The sequence below is a fragment of the Solanum lycopersicum genome, chromosome 12 (genome assembly GCF_036512215.1).
Source record: "Solanum lycopersicum chromosome 12, SLM_r2.1".
Classification (NCBI taxonomy): domain Eukaryota; kingdom Viridiplantae; phylum Streptophyta; class Magnoliopsida; order Solanales; family Solanaceae; genus Solanum; species Solanum lycopersicum.
This window is the reverse complement of record NC_090811.1, coordinates 10,223,191-10,235,608: the sequence shown is the minus strand read 5'-3', so window position 1 is coordinate 10,235,608 and position 12,418 is coordinate 10,223,191.

Here is a 12,418-nt window from a genome sequence, read left to right as displayed (position 1 = left end):
GGGAGCACCATAAAATATATCACTAACATAATCGAATATGATCACATAAATTGCATGCAAATTTTACCTCTATATTATGAGAAGGAGACAAATGGAAGGCAACATAGTTGGGACACTAAAAATGATTGAGGAGTTTGTTCCAAGGCACCTACCGATGCGACAGACAAAGCAAAACCATTTGAAAGTATCAATAGGTTCAACTAGATCCAATAAATTCATAAAGAATGCATGAATCATCAATGTTGCTAGATAGGTTTAAAGAAGAAAACAAGAGAAGATTACTTCAAGTTATTTTTGATGGACAATCAATCTTTTTTAATTCATGCTTTAGTAATAGAAAATTTGAGGCTGATAATTCAAGTTTCTTCTTGTTTGACATATTTTTTTTATATTATTTATGCATCCTCATTTGTAATATCATCATGGAGTGTATCACAAACTCTTTGATAATCAGAAAATACTTAATTCTTTCTAACTCTTATTTTTTTCATACTTGTTAGGTAGCAGAAGTTAGGTACTTCATTAGGATTAGTAAGGTAAGGCTTAGCCACCCTAACTTGTATTTGTCCCTATTGATATTTTTTTTATGTTTAATAAAAGACCACTAGACATTGTCTAATGGTAAAGTTATTGTTAAAAAGAAAAAAATTTCTTATGAGGCAGAGAGATTGTTTCCAAGTGGCCGTGCAAACTCATTCTATCTCAACTAGTTCTATTTGAGGAAATGTAATTAGTGAGCAGAACATGTTAACTCTATGTTAGTATCATCAAACAAAAGATTGTGTTTATAGCATAAGAAACTACACACCTCCTCCAGGATGCGAAGGGTACATCAAAAACATATGTCTATCAAAATATTTTAAATAAATCATTTCAGGACACAAAATGCTCAAAATACATTTCACAATTTCATTATCAAGTTGACAAGCGCATAATGAAAAAGTTCTAGTTTGGAATATTTAGATTGCCAATGCAGTCCTTTTTCAAATAGGGCAAGAATTCACTTGCATGAGCCATTGATTGATGCAGTCAAAGTGAAAGGTGGAATGACAGTCAGTGCTTCCAATAATTTGTCCATCAGAGAAGTTATCCTACAAAATCAAGAAAACAATTTAATTTATATGATTAGAACTTAATCTATAGGAGGAGACAATCAAATTAAAATATAAAGTCCTTACCAAACAAATAGAACATGTAGATATTTCGGTTGACTGATACATGACATGATTCATACATTCAAAAATGACTTCTATGCTCAATCCCCTACTAACGTTTCTAGTCTGATCTTGACGGTCTAACAAACCGTAAATTGAAGATCATAGTTTGTATAAAGAAATTATTTCATTAAGAAAAATAAATTATACTATCATAACTCATATTTTTCAAGTAAACATGAAAAATTTGAGTCATGACATTTTGTACCTAAAATGTCACATACAACTTCTCATAATCTTTAAGAAAAAGTAAATGTTACAGATCAAATATGCATAATTGCATTCAGCATTAAAAATAATTGCATGTAAACATTAACAAATACTCATAGAGTGATAATTCTAAGTTAGTACTTAAACAAGTATGAGTATGAGAAAACTCATAATGTGAAGATTTCAATTAATTTATAATTAAAAAGAAAAATAAAGATAAAAAAGGGAAGACGATTAACCATATGAAAATTTGTGGGATTACATACGATTCGGTCCATGGTTCACATCCGCAAATCTTGTGGCGTAATTCATTATAAGATAAGGAAAGCTCCATAAATTATTTGCATTTGGTAGAACAAGCGACATTGTATTTGTAAGTATTCCATTCGAAATCCAATAGGAAAAACGATTTCTTGGAACAATGGAAACGTGGTATATGTTTATTCAATTAGCTAAAACAATAGTTAAGCTCCCATCAAAGGAATAATAATATCCCAAAATATTGAGTACCATACCATTGAGACAGAATCCTGGTCTTACATAGTAAATTCTAGAACTATGTGCAACAGAGGCCATAGTTCTCAAAATAATATTTCTTGTACTAGTATGACACGACATTGCAGTTAACTTTCTTTTCATTAAGTTCTGCAAACAAATTATTGTAATGCTTCCTGAACTTGAAATCACAAAGAAACAACGGTGTTAATCTACATAATGAAAATTTTATTCCAAATAATGAAACACCTTTTCCTTGTTTCTTTCATATTAACTTTAAGACAACAGGAAAAATAAGTCGATACTTATTGTTTTACATAGGGAAGTTCTACAAGAATAGAAAATATAACTTTCACGTGCTCTGTGAGTTTGAGTTTAACATGACATACAATTACATCAATCTATGTATGTCCAAATAGGTATTTATGTAATTTACATGAAACACACAAGTATAATAAAAATATGATTCAGTTGATATTATCATTGGCTCTTATTTCTTTCTTCATGCACATTTAAAGGAAAGACAAAAAAAATAATAATATAAGAAATCAATAAGTGGACATACAATCACATAATTTAGAAAGAATATGAAAATAACTTTATAAAAAATCATCAAACTATTGAAAAGATGTTACCAATACCGCGCGATCGATGTGGAATGCAAAAGTAAATCTTTATTCAAATAAATAATTTATGAAATATGAATAAATGCTCGTAATCTTCGAAAGATGAATCTTTTAAATAAAATGCATTTTCTTTGAAATATATTAAGATTCAGTGTAAAAATTTAACTTGATAATCAAGAGTAGCTACAGATAGCATAAAGGAACCACTATTAACACTATATGGAATAAAGATAATCCATGTTTTATCTCCAAATGTGACACGATCACATGAATTTACTTCATTAATTCTAAAAATCTATCTAAGAAAATGAGTAAAACATCAAGTTTTTTATTCTTTTGGGTATAGGAAAATTCTAAAATTTATAAAGATGATTTTCAAAGGGTATGTAAATTATTTTATTCTTAAATCCAATGTACAAGTTGAACAAACATACACAAAGTACTCATATATTCCATCAAACTAGTTTGAATTCATATATAGCTAATTTGTCTGACATTTATTAAATGACTACATGAGAATTCAATCAAAAAAGCTTATCAAATAGAATTAAAAAAAATTGCAAAGAAAATTTCAACATAAAACAACGATGTGTATCTTAAAAAAAATAAAATTAATCTTAAAACATCACAACAATTTTTCATAGCATCAATGTGGTCAAATTTAAGTTAAAAAAAAAGAAGAAAATTTACCTAAATAAAAAGATTAATGAAATGTTGAATTAGAAGGATTAACATTAGGAGTAGATCTTCAAACCTTAAGTACTAAGGAGAAAAGATTAATGAAATGAGGAGATGAGGAAGGATGGATCAATTTGAAAATCAATAAAATTGACATTAATTTGATGCGTTGATATATTAATCTGATGCGATAAAATGAGGGATTTTGAGGATTTATAAAACTAATAAGGAATAATGGTAATAAGAGAACTTACATGTGGGATTTCTGTCACTTTTTCATAAAATTGAGGGATGGTGCTTTACATTGATCGATACAATTGAGGTGATAACTTTTTTTTTCCTTGCTAAATAGTTTCATTGAGACTATAGAAAAATTTACAACTAGGATGAAGATGTAATTAATAAATATCTTGCAGTAGAGAACAAAAGAGAGAAATATTTAGATTATAGATACTCACGTTTAAACATGAGTATTGTTTAAACATGTTTTTTTTCTTTCATGTTTGAGATTTTGGGAGCATTATTCACATGACTACTTTACATGAAAAATGTTAAGAATTTTTTTTATTATTTTCTTGTTTTTATCTCTTTTTTATAGATAAAACTTCTCGATATTAATTCATAGACCTTCATCCAAAACTCCACTATATTCAATTGATTCTGGTTAAAAGATTAGTTCTTTTTAATCTTCTCTTTGTCGATAGATATCAGATGCATTTTTGAGAATTTTATTTTGAACAAATATTTTAATATATATATATATATATATATATATATATATATATATATATATATATATATATATATATATATATAAAATCACTTCGTGCAAAACTGTACACACTTGTTCACTTAAAAACAATTTTTTGCTCAAGTTTTCTTATGCCAATCCTTTTTTTTTCTATTATGTTTTATAGCTTATCAATCTCTTGTTGATTAACATAGCATTGTATCACAAATGAAAATCAACAGCAAAGATCCAATAAGTGTTCTCAGCACTTCACAGACAATTTTCAAAAAATACATATTGTAATCATATAATTTAAAAAGAAAAATCGCTACTTACATATCACCAATGTAACAAAGTACCTCAAAATTAGAAGGCAGCAACATTTAGATCAGGTAACGCCTTAATCGTCTTGATTCAAAATCAACCTTGGGGTCTCTTAATACAAATATCCAAAACTAAAAATCTTAAGAAAAAAGAAATAAATCTACTTAAACAAAACTATGGAGAAGAAATAACAAGTAGAGGAAGGTCCCATGACATAGCTATGTATAAGACGATATAAATATATAAAAAAAAGCCCCCAAAATTTTCGAGAAAGACCAAACTATATATAAGAAATAATCTTTTACTTGGCATCATTGGTACAAGAATGAATAAAAACAAAAAGGACAATATACGATAGAACTGCTAATCAAAATACAATATACAAAATACATAAACTGTACAAAAGAGGCAAACACACCAAGTCTTATAATGCCAAAAGTTTCCTTGATCTAAGTCTACGATGGTCAAGGAAGAATCAATGCTAAGCGAGGGTGACTCATTGAAGAATATGCATCAGGAAATGATGGAGAAGTGAAGCATGAGTACCCAAACACTGGGTACGAGTAACCATGAATAAGAAGTCGATCGAGATTGGATAATATTAAATTACATCCATGAAATAATAATTAGTTGGTAGAAACATATCTCAGATATGAGAAAGAAGACACCTCTTTATGGTTGCTTTTATGTAGTCACGTGAAAATCCAATGTAACGACCTGTTAGTTATTTTGAGCAGCAGATTTTATTTCTGGAAAAACTGGCTGGGACGACGGAACCCACGACGGACCGTCGAGAGTGTCTCGTTTCAAAACACTTAGAAATTCTGAAAAATGGGTACTGAAATCGACTCTCTGAACTTCGTAACGGAATGGCAGGACGAACCGTCACAGGCGTGACGGACCGTCACAGGCGTGACAGACCGTCACAGGCGTGACGGACCGTCACCGGCGTGACGGACCGTCACAGACCCTTCAAAAAATTGAGTCTCTGAACTCTCTGACGGAGCAGCAGGACGAACCGTCGCAAGCACGACGGCCCGTCACAAGCTGCGTAATCCCAGGCTGGGTCGGATTTCTTTAATTGTTTTAAGGGGCGTTTTGGACTATTCCTGCTATAATTATAAAGTTAGTGGGTTAATATTAATAACTCAATTACTTGGGGGCTAAAAGAGGATAACCTTGAGTAAATTAGTGGGTTATTATTGCCATCTTTTATTCTTAATTATATGCTAATTAGGGTAAAAGAAAGAGGGTTTCAATAAGAAAAAGAAAAGAACAGAAAGAGAGGGAGAAGCGTACGATCAAGAGAAAGAAGAGAACAAAGCTTTGGGGAATTTGCTTGCTTGATCACTAATCTTCAGTGGAGGTAGGTTATGGTTTTTACACTATTCGTAGTAAACTCTTAATAGCGAATGATATGTATTGGGTAGTGTTGTAAACCCTACTATATGCTTAATTGTGTGTTTGCATGTTGTGATTATATAATTGTGATGAGATAAGCATGATGAAGCTATTGAATTCTAAATCTTGAAAAAGAAACCCTAATCTACTTTGTTAATGATGATGCCTTAGTATAAAAGAAGGCTTGATGAACGAAAGTAGTGAGATTAGGGGATCAGGTGCCACGTTCCGGTACCAGGATAGTATATGAGGATCGGGTGCCACGTTCCGGTACCAGGATAGTATATGAGGATCGGATGCCACGTTCCGGTACCAGGATAGTATATGAGGATCGGAGTGTCACGTTCCGACACCAGGATAGTATATGGATCGGGTGTCACGTTCCAACACCAGGATAGTATATGGATCGGGTGCCACGTTTCGGTACCAGGATAGAATATGGATCGGGTGTCACATTCCGACACCAGGATAGAATGAGGATCAAAGTGTCACATTCCGACACCAGGATAGTATTTTGAGGAGCGGAGTGTCACGTACTAACACCAGGATTAGTAAAGAGAATGAATCTTGAAATATGTTAATATACTCAATTTAATGAACCTAATTCCCAAATGAGTATGATGGGGAGGCGTGAGTCGTCATTGATGTGCTTGGTGTTGTAACCAAGGGTTATGGTAATTGTAAATGCTGCATGCTAAGGATATTAGTTGATTTTATGATGTTATTTGATATATACTGTTTTCTATTTTGAGTTGGCCGATGATACCTACTCAGTACTTGTGTTTGTATTGACCCCTACTTGTATGTTTTCTTTTTGATTATTTGTGGAGTGCAGCAAACGTGCCGTCGTCTTCAACTTAACCGCAACTACTAGCCAGTCTTCATTACTCCAAATTTCAGGGTGAGCTAATGCTTCTAGCTTGGACTGGATCTTCCTCTTCATGTCTTGATGCCTTGAAGTTCCGGCATGGACTAGCTTTTTATGTATTTTAGCTTCTAGATATTCTTAGCTTTAGTAATTTGAAGTAGATGTTCTTGTGATGATGACTTCCAGATTTTGGGGATAATAATAATAGTTGTTGAGTTTTTAGAAGTTATTGAATGGGTTTTTATTAATGAGTTTAAGTCTTCCGCATTACTTTCTGTTGATATTATATTGAAATGTTAAGGTTTAGATTGATTGGTTCGCTCACATAGGAGGGTAAGTGTGGGTGCCAGTCGCGGCCCGATTTGGGTCGTGACAAACTTTGTATCAGAGCATTAGGTTCGTTGGTCTCATCACACAAGAATGAGTCTAGTAGAGTCTTGAGGAACGGTAGGGGGACGCCCTTACTTTTCTTTGAGAGTCTACAAGACTTTAGGAAAATTCCATTCTTTCTTTCTTTCGTGCTATTACTTGGATCCAATTGGTATCTAGGTGATATAAATTAGTATCTGAACTTCTTCACTCTATTTCAAATATGGGTACTACTAGAGTATTTGAAGTTGATATAGTAATAACCAAAAGAAAAAAAAATTGTCCTTAGAAATAGTTATATTTTCTCGATCGCAAAATATGGTGGTAGTCTTATGTAGAGTGTCGGTTAATAAAGACACGTCTATGACTTCATAGAGTGAGGGTATATTAGAGAAATTCATCGATGCTTACTTGGTTAGAGTTAGGAAGTGTGTTATTTTTGTTATTGAATTGATCTAAGAAGTAAAACAAATTGTTTGGTCCAGAGAGAGAACATGTTCGATAATGTTTCGTGATTATTCAATGGGTAGAAATATGTGGGCTATTTGGGTACGATATTATGGACAAGTATGATATGTTCTAGTAAGGTATTTAATGGACTTTCATGGTGTGGCAGAACTAGGGTTATGTAGAAATAGGTACATCGATTGTCAAGTATGAATACTAATTACTAAAAGAGTTACAAGTTGTACGACATGGTCAGATAATAAGATTTAGTGTTGCATTCACATTTGAGAAACCAACTAGTTTATTACTACACGAACTTAGATTGAGCATTATTTTGAAGGAAAATTTTAGTGGTTGAGCATTATTTTAAAGAAAATCTTTAGTGGTGGATCTTTGGTACAAATATTAACACAACTTAAACTGTGCAATGTATCTTGAGGGTTTTGAGTGAGGACTGGTTGTTTTATCTTAAGCTTCAAAAGGTAGATTGATACTAGCATGACAGACTTATAGGGAAAGAAAGTCCTAGTGGATATACTTGGGTGAAGTAAATTGAAGATTTAGCAAGAAAGTGCATATAAATTGGGTTACACAATTGGACTTAAAATTCAAACTTTTCATAATAAGTCTGCATTCTTGGTGATTTTTTTTCAAGGTATGAATTCGTAAGGTAATAAATGATTGATTGCATCAGTATTAAGCATGTGAAAGAACTTATGCATGTTTTGGATCATAAAGTTTTTTACTTTTAATTGTTAAAGGATCTAAGAAGAGTTTTCTTCTAAGTTTTGATTTAGAATGTGAAGTAAAATGTCATGGGTTGTTGCTAAAAGGACGAGATCGATGAGTGATCTAAAGAAACAAGAATATTGATATATTGAAAGGTCGAATAAAATTTTGTACCATGAGAAGAATTTGAGAAAAGTGAAGGAATAAGATCTCTCGTATAAACCCATGGGTTGTAGTTGATGGTTGTATTGATTTTTGCCTATGAGTTTAGATATGAATGTGAGATGTGAAGTAGTTCGATATAGACTTACTAGAATTTATCATCGATTTTTATAAAGATTGAGTTTTGATTTGGATTGCAAACAATGAGGCATGAAGAATTTAGTATTTTACATGGGGTTAGATTGCTCAAATTTGTATAGATGACTTAAGAATGATGCATAAGGTGTAATATAATTCTACATGGTTATTAAGAATTTAGAGTTGGAATAATACTACTCTACTGATGGGATTACATCGAATATTATGATGCGTTACATAGATATTTAATGGTGAATAGAGGTTATGAGCTAATAGGATACATAATAATTTGAATGAGCAAGAAACTTCCTAAGTGTTGGCATGAGGTATGTGATGGTTTAGAATGGTAGCTAAAGCATGATATGTGGAAGTGGTGTGAGGTTGACTTATGGTTTGATTTAATAGTTTATCATGATGAAAAGGTACTATCGAATTTTAAATAATGTTAGTAGCCTTGTTTGGAACTCGTAATTGTCATGATATGCTTAAATAGAAGATAAGGATGGTGGTTTGGGAGTAAGGTATATGATCGATGTGGTTATGATATTTTGTTAGTACTAAAAGTGTCGACTTCAGTGGATGTAGGGTTCGATAAAGTAAGTATGTGTGCAAATATAATAGGGACTAAATTGGTGATTGTGGATAGCTAGAAAATCAAAGAGATAGAGTCAGATGAATGAAGACGTTTGATATGGAAACTATTGAAAAAAAATATATCTGAAGTTATTCGACCTTGGTTATATACACTCTTACATGAACAACTACTTCATTTCGGGTGTGATTTAGAGTATGATTCATTTTTTTATGTCCACACGTGTTTTCACATCTATGGGTTGATTTCTAGTGGTGAATCGGATGTAAAGATCCTCTTGTGTCCTCTTGATAGGGAAGGATCCTTGGGCAAACTTGATATTTTAGTTATGATATAATTGGTGTTGTTTGGAATAGCTAAAGTATATCAGTAGTTCTATACGCACAAACTTGCTTATGAGAATCTATATAAGAGCTGCTATGAAGAGTTACAATTGCCTAATAGTAATGTTCGAGGTTTTGCATTTTGAAGTGTATCCCTTGTTGGTGTTTACTTGATATTATTCTTCCCTGGGTTAGATATGTTGACTCTCCCTTGATGAGTAATCGATGTCTAAAGCTAATATTTTCATCACTTAAGTTTGTGATGAGATTGGGTTGTGAAAAGAAAATGCTGATAAGATCTGTGATGGTTTGTGCATTATGAGTGTGTGGTAGTTGGTTAAAATCCACTTCTGGTTGTAGCCAGTTTTGCTTTAAAATTTTATCGTGGTTATGTAAGATAATAGTTGTTCAGATGGTTGTGTCAAGGTCTAGTTGGAGAATAGATCAGTTGAAAAATCCATTATTAGAAATAGTTTTGTTGTTAGTTGAGTTTACATACATCAATAATTATTCCTCGAGTAGTGAGATGGACCCATTTAAGGTTGTGAGGAGGTGTAGATCTTCAATTGACTGGTTTAACACTTTTGTTATAAGACCAAGGGTAGTACTATTTCGAATGAACTTCTGAGACAACTACCCTTTCTTGCATTGCCTTCATTTGGATCGTTCGAGGATGAACGATGGGTAAATTGGTATCTATTGTAACGACCCTTTTGGTCATTTTGAGAGTTAAAGCCTTGTGTTTCATAAAATATTTTTCGTTAGATTCTAAATGGGTATTTTAAACTATTTCATAATTATAATGATGAAATTAGTGGGGTAGTTTTAATAATTTATTTAGTTAGTGGTTAGAGAAAATAATATTAAAACTAATAGTGGAGCACTTTTACTATTTTAGTATCAAGCAAATATAATAATTAGGGTACTAGAAAAATCAGTAGAAGAAAGCAAAAGAAAGTAGGCGCACAGCGGGAGAAGAAAAACAATCGAAAAGAAGAACGACGAACAGCATGTAAGCATTGATTGCCTCAATTGCTGCAATTGTTTATATGCATATATGTCATATTATCATTATTTTATTATTATTAATCATATTGTATTGCAAAGTTGAGGGAATGGGAATCAGAAGTGCAAATTCAATTTGCACTTTTTTTTCTGCGGTCATATTATTATTATTATTATTTTATTTAGGTGTCAAAGTTTGTTTATGTCTATTAATAGGTAATATTGACAATGTTACCGTATGGTAATACAATAAGAATAATTTAAATTAGTACCACTTCGTGACAAGTTATTTAGGTAATTACTTTTGTTCTTCTTTGTATAGTTATTTTATTATGATTCAATCTTGATATATTAAGATAGGTAATTAAATATTGAGTGTAGTATATTATTTGAATACCATTAAAGTTATGTTATTTAGAAAATTAATGACTTAACCTTAGGCTTAAATATAGGAAATAGGAGGCTTGTCATATTAATTGAACTCAAGATAAGAAACTTGAATATAGATTTGTATTTGATGACTATTGGGTTTAGATTATACTTAATAGAGTAATGAAGTGCCTATAGAAGCGTTAACTTATAAATTATGCATGGTGCATAGATTGGAAAGGTTCGGAGGCATTGATGAAAGAAAAAGTATTGGAGAAGTTGCTTGCTTGACTTCGGTTCTTCGGTAGAGGTAGGTTATAGTTTTTATACTATTCGTAGTAAACTCTTAATAGCCAATGATATGTATTGGGTAGTGTTGTAAACCCTTCTATATGCTTAATTGTGTGTTTGCATGTTGTGATTATATAATTGTGATGAGATAAGCATGATGAAGCTATTAAATCGTAAATCTTGAAAAAGAAACCCTAATCTACTTTGTTAATGATGATGCTTTAGTATAAAAGAAGGCTTGATGAACGAAAGTAGTGAGATTAGGGGATCAGGTGCCACGTTCCGGTACTAGGATAGTATATGAGGATCGGAGTGTCACGTTCCGACACCAGGATAGAATATGGATCGGGTGCCACGTTCCGGTACCAGGATAGTATATGAGGATCAGAGTGTCACGTTCCGAAACCAGGATAGAATATGGATCGGGTGCCACATTCCGGTACCAAGATAGTATATGAGGATCGGAGTGTCACGTTCCGACACCAGGATAGTATATGGATCGGGTGCCACGTTCCTGTACTAGGATAGTATATGAGGATCGGAGTGTCACGTTCCGACACCAGGATAGAATATGGATCGGGTGCCACGTTCTGGTACCAGGATAGTATGATGAGGATCGGAGTGTCACGTTCCGACACCAGGATTTTAGATTATAGATACTCACGTTTAAACATGAGTATTGTTTAAACATGTTTTTTTTCTTTCATGTTTGAGATTTTGGGAGCATTATTCACATGACTACTTTACATGAAAAATGTTAAGAATTTTTTTTATTATTTTCTTGTTTTTATCTCTTTTTTATAGATAAAACTTCTCGATATTAATTCATAGACCTTCATCCAAAACTCCACTATATTCAATTGATTCTGGTTAAAAGATTAGTTCTTTTTAATCTTCTCTTTGTCGATAGATATCAGATGCATTTTTGAGAATTTTATTTTGAACAAATATTTTAATATATATATATATATATATATATATATATATATATATATATATATATATATATATATATATATATATATAAAATCACTTCGTGCAAAACTGTACACACTTGTTCACTTAAAAACAATTTTTTGCTCAAGTTTTCTTATGCCAATCCTTTTTTTTTCTATTATGTTTTATAGCTTATCAATCTCTTGTTGATTAACATAGCATTGTATCACAAATGAAAATCAACAGCAAAGATCCAATAAGTGTTCTCAGCACTTCACAGACAATTTTCAAAAAATACATATTGTAATCATATAATTTAAAAAGAAAAATCGCTACTTACATATCACCAATGTAACAAAGTACCTCAAAATTAGAAGGCAGCAACATTTAGATCAGGTAACGCCTTAATCGTCTTGATTCAAAATCAACCTTGGGGTCTCTTAATACAAATATCCAAAACTAAAAATCTTAAGAAAAAAGAAATAAATCTACTTAAACAAAACTATGGAGA